Source organism: Petaurus breviceps, unplaced genomic scaffold, assembly GCF_028583685.1.
Source record: "Petaurus breviceps papuanus isolate PSGF00001 unplaced genomic scaffold, PetGlider_PUasm1.0 108, whole genome shotgun sequence".
NCBI classification, from domain to species: domain Eukaryota; kingdom Metazoa; phylum Chordata; class Mammalia; order Diprotodontia; family Petauridae; genus Petaurus; species Petaurus breviceps.
The window spans coordinates 1209220-1219889 of NW_027185593.1; the positions used below are offsets into that span (position 1 = coordinate 1209220).

Sequence of the window (10670 nt, forward strand, 5' to 3'; positions counted from 1 at the left end):
GCCTAGGGGCAGCTAGGTGGCTCAGTGGATAGAACACCAGAGGACCTGAGTTCAAATCCAGTGTCAGACACATGACACTAACTAGCTGTGTGACCCTGGGCAAGTCACTTAACCCCATTGCCTTGGGGGGAAAAATACATTGCCTCCTTTTACTCACCCCACACTGAGATCTAGCGTTCAATCACTGAATTAGCAAGCATTTCTTTAAGTGATTACAATGTTCTAGGCACTGGGCTATGAGTTGAGAGTACAAAGAAAGGCCAAAATGTGATTGCTGCCCTCAAGGAGTTCATGTTCTCATGTAAATAACTGTATACACAGCAGACATATGCAGTGAAACTACATATGCAAGAAACTAGTCTTGGAGGGAAGGAACTGGATGAGGTGGGGGGTTGGGGAAGACCTCCTGCAGAAAGTGGGATTTAAGCTGAGTGTTAAGGGAAGTGAGGAGGGGGAATGTTGCAATCGTGGGGGCAGCCAGTGAAATTGCCTGGAGCGTGGAGGTGGAGGGTAGAGTGGGAGGACCAGTCTGGAGGCCAGTGTCACTGGGTCTTAAAAGTACCTGGAGAGGATAAGAAGTCTGGAAGGGTAGGAAGGGGGCCAGACTGTGAAGGACTTTGAATGCCAACCAAGGAAATCATAGGGAATTATCAAGGATGATGCCAAGGAGCAGGAAGGGGCATTCAACGGTAATAAGAAAATTTGGGAGGGGGAGGGTTTGGGGGGAAAGAAACCGAGTTCTGTGTTGGCCATGTTGAGTCAGAGAGGCTTGCAGTTGCTGTGGGACTGGCGCTCAGGAGAAAGGTTCATGGTGGATATAGGGCAACCCTTGTGTGGTTGGTGGAAAGTCATGGTAGAAATCGGAATAAATTTCCATTCAATTGAACAAATATTTACTAAAGGCCTAGGCTCTATGCCAAGTCCCTGTCCTCAGGCTGACCACAGTATGATGCAGAGTGTGATGAGAGATCAAAGGGGAAATCTGGCTAAAGGGACAGCTTGAGGAGGGGGAGTGATCACTTCCAATTGGAGGAATCAGGGCAGGTCTTAAGGAGGAGGTGCTCCCCCAGCAAAGGCTCAGAGGAAGAAAGAGAAGCCTCTATAAGGCAGAGGTGGGGAGGAAGTGCATTCAAGGAACTGAGATTAGGCAGTATTAGAGAAGCTGTAAAGGCAACTGGGTGGTGCACTGGACAGAGCCTGGTGCTGGATTCAGGAGGATCTGAGTTCAAATGTGACCTCAGACACTTACTAGTTGTGTGACCCTGGGCAAGTCACCTAACCCTGTTTGCTCCAGTTTCCTCATCTATACAATGAGCTGGAGAAGGAAATGGCAGACCGCTTCTATATCTTTGTCAAGAAAACTCAACATGACTGAAATAACTCAACAACAATAAGAACTGTAATGGTGATTTTGAGACCAACTTTGTTGTTACCATTCAGCCCTTTAAGTCCAACTCTTCGTGACTCCTTTTGGGGTTTTCTTTTTATTTTATTTTATTTTATTTATTTAAGATAGACCAACCATTTTATTTTCCTCTAATCGGTTGATGAACAGGTAATTCTTTACATGGGCTTTGGAGGGGGTCTGGGGGCCAGCACCTGCGGGTCTGAAGCAGGGCGGGGGCATCCGATCCTTGCGGGCCTCCCGGGAGCGGTTCCTCACTACCTTGCTGTGGATTGCGCAGCTCACGCAGTGATGCAGTTTCACGTACAGCTTGGGCAGCACATAGGAGTCTAAGACGCTGTCCTCGGAGATGTCCCTCATGGCGGCGGCCTCCACGATGTTGCAGATGACGAACTTCTTGATGACCTTGTCCTTGGGCACGCAGCTGGCACAGTTGGTGCAGCGGATGGGCTGCACGTGGCCGCGGCCCTTCTTGGCGCGCCCATTGTTCCTCCTCTTCTTGGTCATCTTGGAGGCCAGGAGTCGAAAAAGCCTTTTGGGGTTTTCTTGACAAAGATCCTGGAGTGGTTTGCCGTTTCCTTTTCCAACTCATTTTACAGATGAGGAAACTGAGGCAAACAGGGGAAAGTGACTTGCCCAGGGTCACACAGCTAGTAAGTGACTGAGGCCAAATTTGAATTTAGGAAGAGAAGTCTTCCTGACTACAGTCCTGGTGCTCTATCCATCCAGCTACTTGTTTGGGTTAGTTATAGTTTTGCTAAACTAAGTTTTTTTTTTAATTTAATTTTCTTTTGTCATAAGTGATGGCTCTCTAGAAGAGTGAGGGAGGAAGGATTTATTGGGGAAATGCAGTTGATATAAAAACAAAAGATCAAAAATTTAAATTTGGGGTTTTTTGGTCTTTTTTTTTTGATTGGGGAAGGTAAGTCAATTGGGCTTAAGTGATTTGCTCAAGGTCACACAGCTACCAAGTGTATCAAGTGTCTGAGGTCAAATTGAATGCAGGTCCTCCTGACTCCAGGGCCGGTGTTCTACTCACTATGCCACCTAGCTGCCCCCATAATAAACATTTTAAATGATAGCTTGGAGACAGGAAGGCACTAGAGAGAGACCAATGGTTCACAGTTTCCCCTTTTCTTGGCCCAGGTAAAGGGACTTTTAAAACATTCCTTTCTCGGGGTGGCTAGGTGGTGCAGTAAGTAAAGCACAGTCCCTGGGAGTCAGGAGGACCCGAGTTCAAATTCGGTCTCAGACACTTAACACAAAAACTAGCTGTGGGACCTTGGGCAAGTTACTTAACCCCAATTGCCCTCCAAAAAGCAAAAAAGCAAAAACAAAACATTCCCTTCTCTGTCCAGTCCTCAGAAAAGGGCCATCAATGAAGTTCCACCCCAAAATTTACAGTGTAGATTTGCAAAGCAATTCATAGGTATCTCATGTTATAACCTCACAACAATGCTGGGAGATAGATGATATTTTATTATTATTAACCTCATTTTATAGTTGGCGAAACTGAGGCAGGGTTACACAGGTCACAGTGACAGGCCTTCCTGACTCCAGGTCCAATATTCTACTCACCGTGCCACTCACCCACACTCTTATCTCATGCCTGCATCGAAAGAGCAAGCATTGACTTGGGCTGTTACCCAGGCAAGATAAACCCCAAATCTTTCAAATAACTGAATAGTCTTTGATGGCCAATGAACAACAGATGAGAAAGAAAGTAGTGAGCCAACATAGCTACCTTGAGAACAAGTCATGCCTGACTCATTTTCATTTTTCCGGTCAGAATTGCTAAACTGGTCAATGAGAGTCATTCTGCCAGTCGAGTTTCCTAAGTTTTAACAAAGCATTTGGCAAAGATTCTCAAGCTCTCCTCATAGACAAAATGGAGAAAGTGGGTCTAGAACATAAACGAATTCAGTAAATGGATTCAGAACCGATGGGCATAACCCCAAAAGGAGTGATTAGTTACTGTGTCAGCTTGGCAGCTCCAGAGATCTGCTGGCTCAGACAAAGGCACCATTATCAAATCTGTAGATGACCCAAAGCTAAGAGATTCAATTAACACACTGAATCAGGATTTCTTAACCTGGGTGTCCATGAACTTCTTCAAAACATAATTTGTGTTTCAGTAGAATTGGTATCCTTGGTAATCCTATGGGTTTTATTTTATGCCTTTAAAAACCTTATTCGGAGAAGGATTTCACCAGACCTGCCACCGAAGAGGCCCAGGACCCAAAAAAAGGTCTAAAGACCCCTGACTATGTGATGCCTGTGACAATCCAAAGAGATTTTGAAAGCCTGGAAAATCAGTTTGAATCTGATCAAGTGAAATTTATAAATATATGTAATATTTGGGTTCAAGAAATCAACTTCAGTGAAAAGGAGCTTGAAATAACTGATATAAAGGAAAAAGGGTATTTTTAGAAAAAGATAAAAAGAAATTGACTTTGCAAGTACAAGATAAGGATGGCATAGTTAGGCATTATTTTGTTTTTAAAAGAATCTGGGGGTTTTAAGGGACCTCAAGTGCAATAACAATCAATTACTTGTGATTTGGGGCTACCTGAAGAGTGGCAGGTAATAACTCCCTAATAAACTAGGGAGGTAATAGTCCCACTGTACATTGGCCTAGTAAGACCACATCTGGAGTAGTCTTTTCCTCATTAGATTGCAAGCCCCGTGAGGGCAAGGATTGTATTTATCTTTCATATTTATATCCCCACAACTTAGCATTATGCTTGGCACATAGAAGGTACTAAATAAATGTTTATTTTATAAATATTTATAGACTGACTTACTGTCTGGAATATTATATTTAGTCCTGGGCAGACATTTTAAGAAAGACCTTATTAACCTGGAGAGGAAACAGAATGGTGAAGTGCTTTGAATTCATACCATATAAGGATGGTTTAAAGGAATAGGGGGTGATCTAGTCTGAATAAGAGAAGACTCAAGGTATGCATGATAGTTGTCTTCAAGTCTGTGGAGGACTGTGACCCCAGATCTAGGAATAATGGGTAGAAGGTGCAGAGAGACAGATCGCAGCTCCAGGGATGGTTTTCCCAACATGAAATGGGCTGCCTTGGGAAGTAGTGAGTTCCCTGCCATTGGAAGTCTGCAAGCAGGAGTCGGATGAAGTTTATACCTGCTTGGGAGAGTCTAATGTTAAATACTCAGTGTGAGCATCTGCAGCTCAGAAACCAGCAAACTAAAAATCAGGGCTTGATTATCTTCTTGTTCATAGTCTAGACTTAAGAAAGTGATGGAGAAAATGTTAATGATCCAGACCTAAACTGAAAAGGGTGTGCCTTTTTTTTTTTGGGGGGGGGGGGGGGAAAGTCAGTTGTTAAGCATTTACTAGCACACCCTTGGTTGGATGACTACTTTGTGGGTGTGTTGTAAGGAAGCTTCTCTTTCCAATATGAATTGGCCTGGATGGCCTTTCAGGTTCATTCCATCTCTGTGATTCTGTGAAGAGAGTGATCTTGTTTCTTTCAAATTATTCTCTTAGGCTAAAGAAGACTTTTTTTTTTAAGCAATAGGGGTTGAGTAACTTGCTCAAGGTTACATGGGACTTTTTTTTTTTAAGGTAGGGAGGTGGGGGGAGCTAGGTGGTACAGTGAATAGAATACTGACCCTAGAGTCAGGAGAACTTGAATTCAAATCCGACCCAAGACACTGTGTGACCTTGGGCAAGTCACTTAACCCCAATTGTCTTGCCTCACCCCCCCAAAAAAACAAAAAGAGGTAAGAGGGTCTAGACCATGATTTCTTTGGTATGAGGAGGTCCTCATATGGAATCTCACTGAGCAGATGCAGGTCTGCAATGGTATGTAATTTAGTCTTCAAGAGCTGCCTGGGGCATTGAGAAATTAAGTTACTTGCTCAGGTCATCCAACTAGTAGATATCAGAAGTAGGATGTCTTTCCAAAGCCCCCTGGCTACCCACTGCACTGCACTGCCTCTCGCTTTGAGGAGGTCACAAAATATTGAATAAACTCGTTCTCCTTGACTCAAAAGGACAAAACTGGCAGGGAATGGGGTGGGAGTGAGGGTTTCAAGGAGCATGATTTTGGATCAGTATAAGAAAGCAATTCCTAAAAATCATCCACATTTAAAAATGAAACCGCCTGCCTTGCCCGGTGGTGGTGAGCTTCCTCTCGGTGGAGGTGTAAAAGTCAACTCTGGATGGCCATTTTTCACAGATGTTGTAGAAGAGGTTAACATTTCTTGTAAGAGTTGAATGGGGTGACCTGTGACGACTCAGAATTCCATCTTCTAAGATTTTCTTATCTGTCCCTGTTAGCCCATAGGGGATCTTCTGTTTGGATTTTAATGCCATCCTTGGCCCTTCCTATTTTTCCAGTCGTTTACATTTTACTCCTTTCCAGACCTTCTGTGGTTTAGCTACACTTTGAACCTGGCATTCCAGTGCTCCCCACTGCCTTTTCCCCGGTTCTCCCCCATTCCTGAATTGCTCTGAGTATCTAAGTTTTTCTGGCTTCCTTCAGGTCTCTCTTAAAGCCCACCTCTGTAGGAAGCCCTTTCCAGTGCCTTCCTTCTGAGGTAACCTTCAATCTACCCCATATATATCTCATACATATATAGTTGTTTGTATGTGGTCACCCCCCCCCAATAGAATGTGGGTCCTTGAAGGAAGAAAGTGTTTCCTGTATCTATCCCTAGCACTTCATATGAGTCTGACACAAAGCAGGTACTTAAATGCTTGTTTACTTAGTGTTCTAAGGGTTCTCCCAGCTCTGACATTCTATGTTCTAAGGGTTCTCTTGGTATAAACATTCTATGTTCTAAGAGCCCTCCCAGCAATCACATTTTGGGTTCTATGAGTCCTTCCAGCTCTGACATCCTGTGTTCTAAGGGTCCTCCCAGTCCTGACATCCTGTGTTCTAAGGGCCCTTCCAGCTCTGATATTCTGTGTTCTAAAGAACCTCTCAGTTCTGACAGTCCCTTTCCAGCTCTGTCATTTCATACTCTGAAAAATGTCAAAATCTGTGATTTTATTTATTAGGGTACCTATAGCGATTGATGCAAAGCATCACCCGTATGTGTCTGGACATTCTGCAGGACTCCAAGATTCTGGGATTCCACATAGATGGCATGTTCAGGCCACTTGAATGGGTTTGACAACAGGCCAAAGCATGTCTGCCCTCCTGCCACCGGCCAGTTTCCTCAAAGCCAGCTTTGATTCACTGTGGACAAAGGGAGGTAAGGAATGAAACTGATCCAGCCTTAAAAAAAATAAAATAAAATAAATCAGCAGAGGGCATTGGGTAAGAAAATCAGGATTTGATTTAAAGATGTGTAAGCTGACCGTTTTCACACACCCACAGGACCCACGAAGGCTGTTTATAGATTTTCTGGGTTGTCGAAGAAAGCAAGGGCTTTGAAAGAGGCCAAAGCTTCAAAGACCAAGGCTCAGTGATTTTTTCCAACCAGCATCAATTAGGGTGTGTCCTTGGGGCTGGTTTGGAAGGTGGGACACAGATCCCTCATGAGAAGCTGCTTTTAATCCAGAACAGGAACCCAGTGAAGGCAACCTGGGGAAAGAAGGATGGGTTCACTATTTGACAGCTATAAATGGAAATATTCAGGGGAGAGAAAGGCGCAGGACGAGGGGCGCAGGTATACCTGGTTTGCCACAACTGAGCAGAGGGAGGTTACTGCAAAGAAACAGCTTTGGGATAAGGCATGGTTCTGACCAAGCAGTTTAAAAAAAAAACACAGAAAAAAAAAAACAGCAGCTGCCAGAAGAGGAGTGACCCCAGCTCAGAGGCTGCAGCTTTCTTTTTTTCAGCCGAATAGCAGAGATCCAAGCAGGCTCCTTGCCCTAGAGAGACCCCTCTTGGTCTAGGAGAAGAATTCAGTTTTAACAGACTACGCTGTTGCTTTGGGAGCTTTGGGGGATATTGAAGGGCTTTGAGGAGGGTGATTGAGGGGTGTCCTAAGAAGTAATTGTGATTATTGATCCATACTTGGATTCAGAGATGTAGGGAGCTGGAATGGGCAGTATGATGTCCAGAATTAGGGAAATGACCATCCCTCTGCTCTGGTCAGGTCCCTTCTGGTGGTGGTGGGGGGGGGGGCCCAAACCAACTTCAGTTCTAGACACCTCCATCTCATAATAAAAGCAATCAATCACCAAATGTATTAGTAAAGCACACTTACTATGTTCTAGGTATGCAAATACTGGCCTTGCCATTTCTCACGCAGGACAATCTATCTCCTATGTCTTGTCTCCCATACCTGGAACGCCCTCCCTCCTCCCCTTCTACTGCTGTCTTCCCTGACTGCCTTCACTTCTGCTCAGATCCCACCTGCTGAAAGAGGATGGTCTTGGCCCCCCTCATTTCAAGGACCCTCCCTCAGAGATCACTTCCCACTCACTCTGGCTTTATCTTTGTATGTTCAGGGTGCTTTGCATGTGGTCTCTCCCTCGGAATCAGTTGGTCAACAAGTATTGATTAAATGTTTACTACATGCCAAGCACCGTGCTATGCTCATAGAATAGAAGCTCTCTGAGGGTAGGGACTAGGTTTTGGCCTCTATCTGTATTTTTAGCACTTGACACAAGGAAATGCCTTGACACAGACAGTAAGCATTTAATAAACATTTATTGGTGGACTGATCGACTAAAACAATCCCCACTCTCAAGGAGTTTACATTCTAATGGGGGAGACCACAAGTAGACACATAAGTACCCAATGAATAAAAGCAAAGTAGTTCTACACACACACACACACACACACACACACACACACACACACACACACACACAGTGTCCCTAAAGTCTGGACACATAGGAAATCTTATTATGCATATTTTCAAGAAATGGAAATGAATGAAATATTCAACAACATTCTCTTAGATTAGCATAAATTCTAGCCATGATAACTTCATACAGAATAAAAGCTCTCATTAGCTATTGGGGACTATTTTCCATATTAATGTGATTAACTTAATTTAATTAATTAATGAGATTTCCTATGTGTCTCCTATATCTTCCTATGAAATCTCATTTATGCTAATTAAATAAAGTACCACTGAAAATTTCATTCATTTCATTTCTTGAAAATATGCATAGTTAATGAGATTTCCTATGAGTCCAGACTTTAGGGACACCCTGTATAAGGTGGTTTGGAAGGGAGGGTATCATAAAAGGCTTCATACTGAAGGTAGTACCTGAGCTGCATCTTCCATTCAATAAAGTCAACAGATATTTTTTAAGTGCCTACTATGTACAAGATACTATGGTAAACAATAGGAATAAGAAAAAGAAAGACAGACAAAGCCCCTCAACAAGCTTACAATCTAATGGAATCTGAAAGGAAGAGAATAACTCAATGAGAGTCATTGGATAACTCAATGAGAAATAAGAAAGAGGTGAATTCAACATGACTAACACAGACATATGTTTTACACCATTGCACATTGTGACCTATATCAGACTGCTTGCAATCTTGGGAAGGGGGAGAAGAGGGAGGGAGGGAGAAAAATTTGGAACTCAACATCTTATAAAAAAAATGAACATTGAAAGTTGTCTTTATGTGTAATTGGAAAAAATAAAATGCTATTAAAATCAATTTTTTAAAAAAAGAAGTGAATTCTGCATGAGAGATGGCCAGCTGTTGGTGGCCGTGTTCCCTCATTTTTGAAGAGGACCATTGACATCACAGGGTGATGTCTTGACTTGCTCATGAATTGGATTTAAGTGAGGCAGAGCTGGGCAAAGTCTTTGAACTCACTCTCTCTTCCTAAATCATCCAAGTTCAGTGACAAGAAAAAAGTCAAGAAGACTGGAGATGACTCAGGATGTGGTGAGTGACCTTGGGGTCTCCTGTGTCTGACCAAGCTCTAAGCGCTCCACGGCACCTGCTTCCGCCACCTTCATGACCATCGGACAAAGTGACAGAGAAAGGAGGAGGAGTATCACACGGGAGGAACAGAGAGGAGGCCAGTTTGCTAGATCACAGAATGAAGAAGGAACAGTAATGTCCATTGGTGCTGGAAAGATAGCTTGGGGCTAGGTTGTGAAGGTCTCTAAAAAGCTAAGGAGGGTTTATATTTTTAGGTTTATATATTTTTTATATTTTTATATTTTATCCTAGAGGCAATAAGGAGCCACCTGAGTTGATAGAATAGGGGAGTGACGTGGTCAATTGTTCAGTTCTTTTAGTTGTGTTTGACTCTTCACGAATCCCATCTGGGGTTTTCTTGGCAAACATGCTGGAGTGATTTCCCATTTTCTTCTCCAGCTCATTTTAAAAATGAGGAAACTGAGGCAAATAGGATTAAGTGAATTGCCAAGGGTCCCACAGCTAATAAGTATCTGAGGCTGGAATTGAACTCAGGTCTCCCTGACTCTAGGTCCCATGTACTACATCACCTAGCTGCCCTGACATGGTCAGATCTATGTTTAAAGAAAATTTCTTTGGCAACAGTGTGTAAGATGGTACAGAGCAGGGAAAGATTTGAAGCCTGTTACAATAACCCTATTATTGAGCTGATAAGGACCTGGACGGAGGTGGCAGCTGTATGAAAAGAGAGACAGGGTCAGATATGAGAGATGCCATGGAGGTAGAAAGAGAACATGTGGGGGAAGGGAAGGAAGAGTTAAGGGTGATGCCGAGGATATAGACCTGAGGGACTAAGAGGAGGCTGGGGCTTTGACAGGGGTGGGGTATTTGGAAGAAGGGGCTGTTATGGGAGACAGAGAAAATGAACTCAGTTTTGGACATATTGAGTTTGAAATGTCTATGGGAATGTCCAGTTTGAAATGTTCATTGGGAAATTGGTGATGTAGTACTGAAGGTGAGGTAGAGACTGAGGCTGAATCTGAATCTGGGAATCATCTGAAGAGGGATGATAATTAGGCCCATTAGTGAGGTGGTGATGAGAGACAGTCAGAGAGAGAGAGAGGAGACAGACAGAGAAGAGAGAGAGGAGACAGAGACAGACAGAGAGAGAAAAGACAGAGAGACAGACAGAGAGGAGACAGAGAAACGACAGAGAGAGGAGACAGAAGAGAGAGAGGAGACACAGAGACACAAAGAGAGGATACAGAGAGAGAGGAGACAGTGAGACAGAGAGACAGACAGAGAGAGGAGACAGAGAGAGAGAAGAGAGGAGACAGACAGAGAAGAGAGAGAGGAGACAGACAGAGAAGAGAGAGAGGAGACAGACAGAGAAGAGAGAGAGGAGACAGAGAAGAGAGAGAGGAGACAGAGAAGAGATAGAGAAG

The 10670-nt window shown here is 43.6% G+C and overlaps 1 pseudogene; it reads right to left on the minus strand.

The window, feature by feature from the left end:
* Window positions 1-1563: 1563 nt before the first annotated feature.
* On the minus strand, window positions 1564-1932 carry LOC138146673 (small ribosomal subunit protein eS26 pseudogene; annotated as a pseudogene).
* Window positions 1933-10670: the final 8738 nt, after the last annotated feature.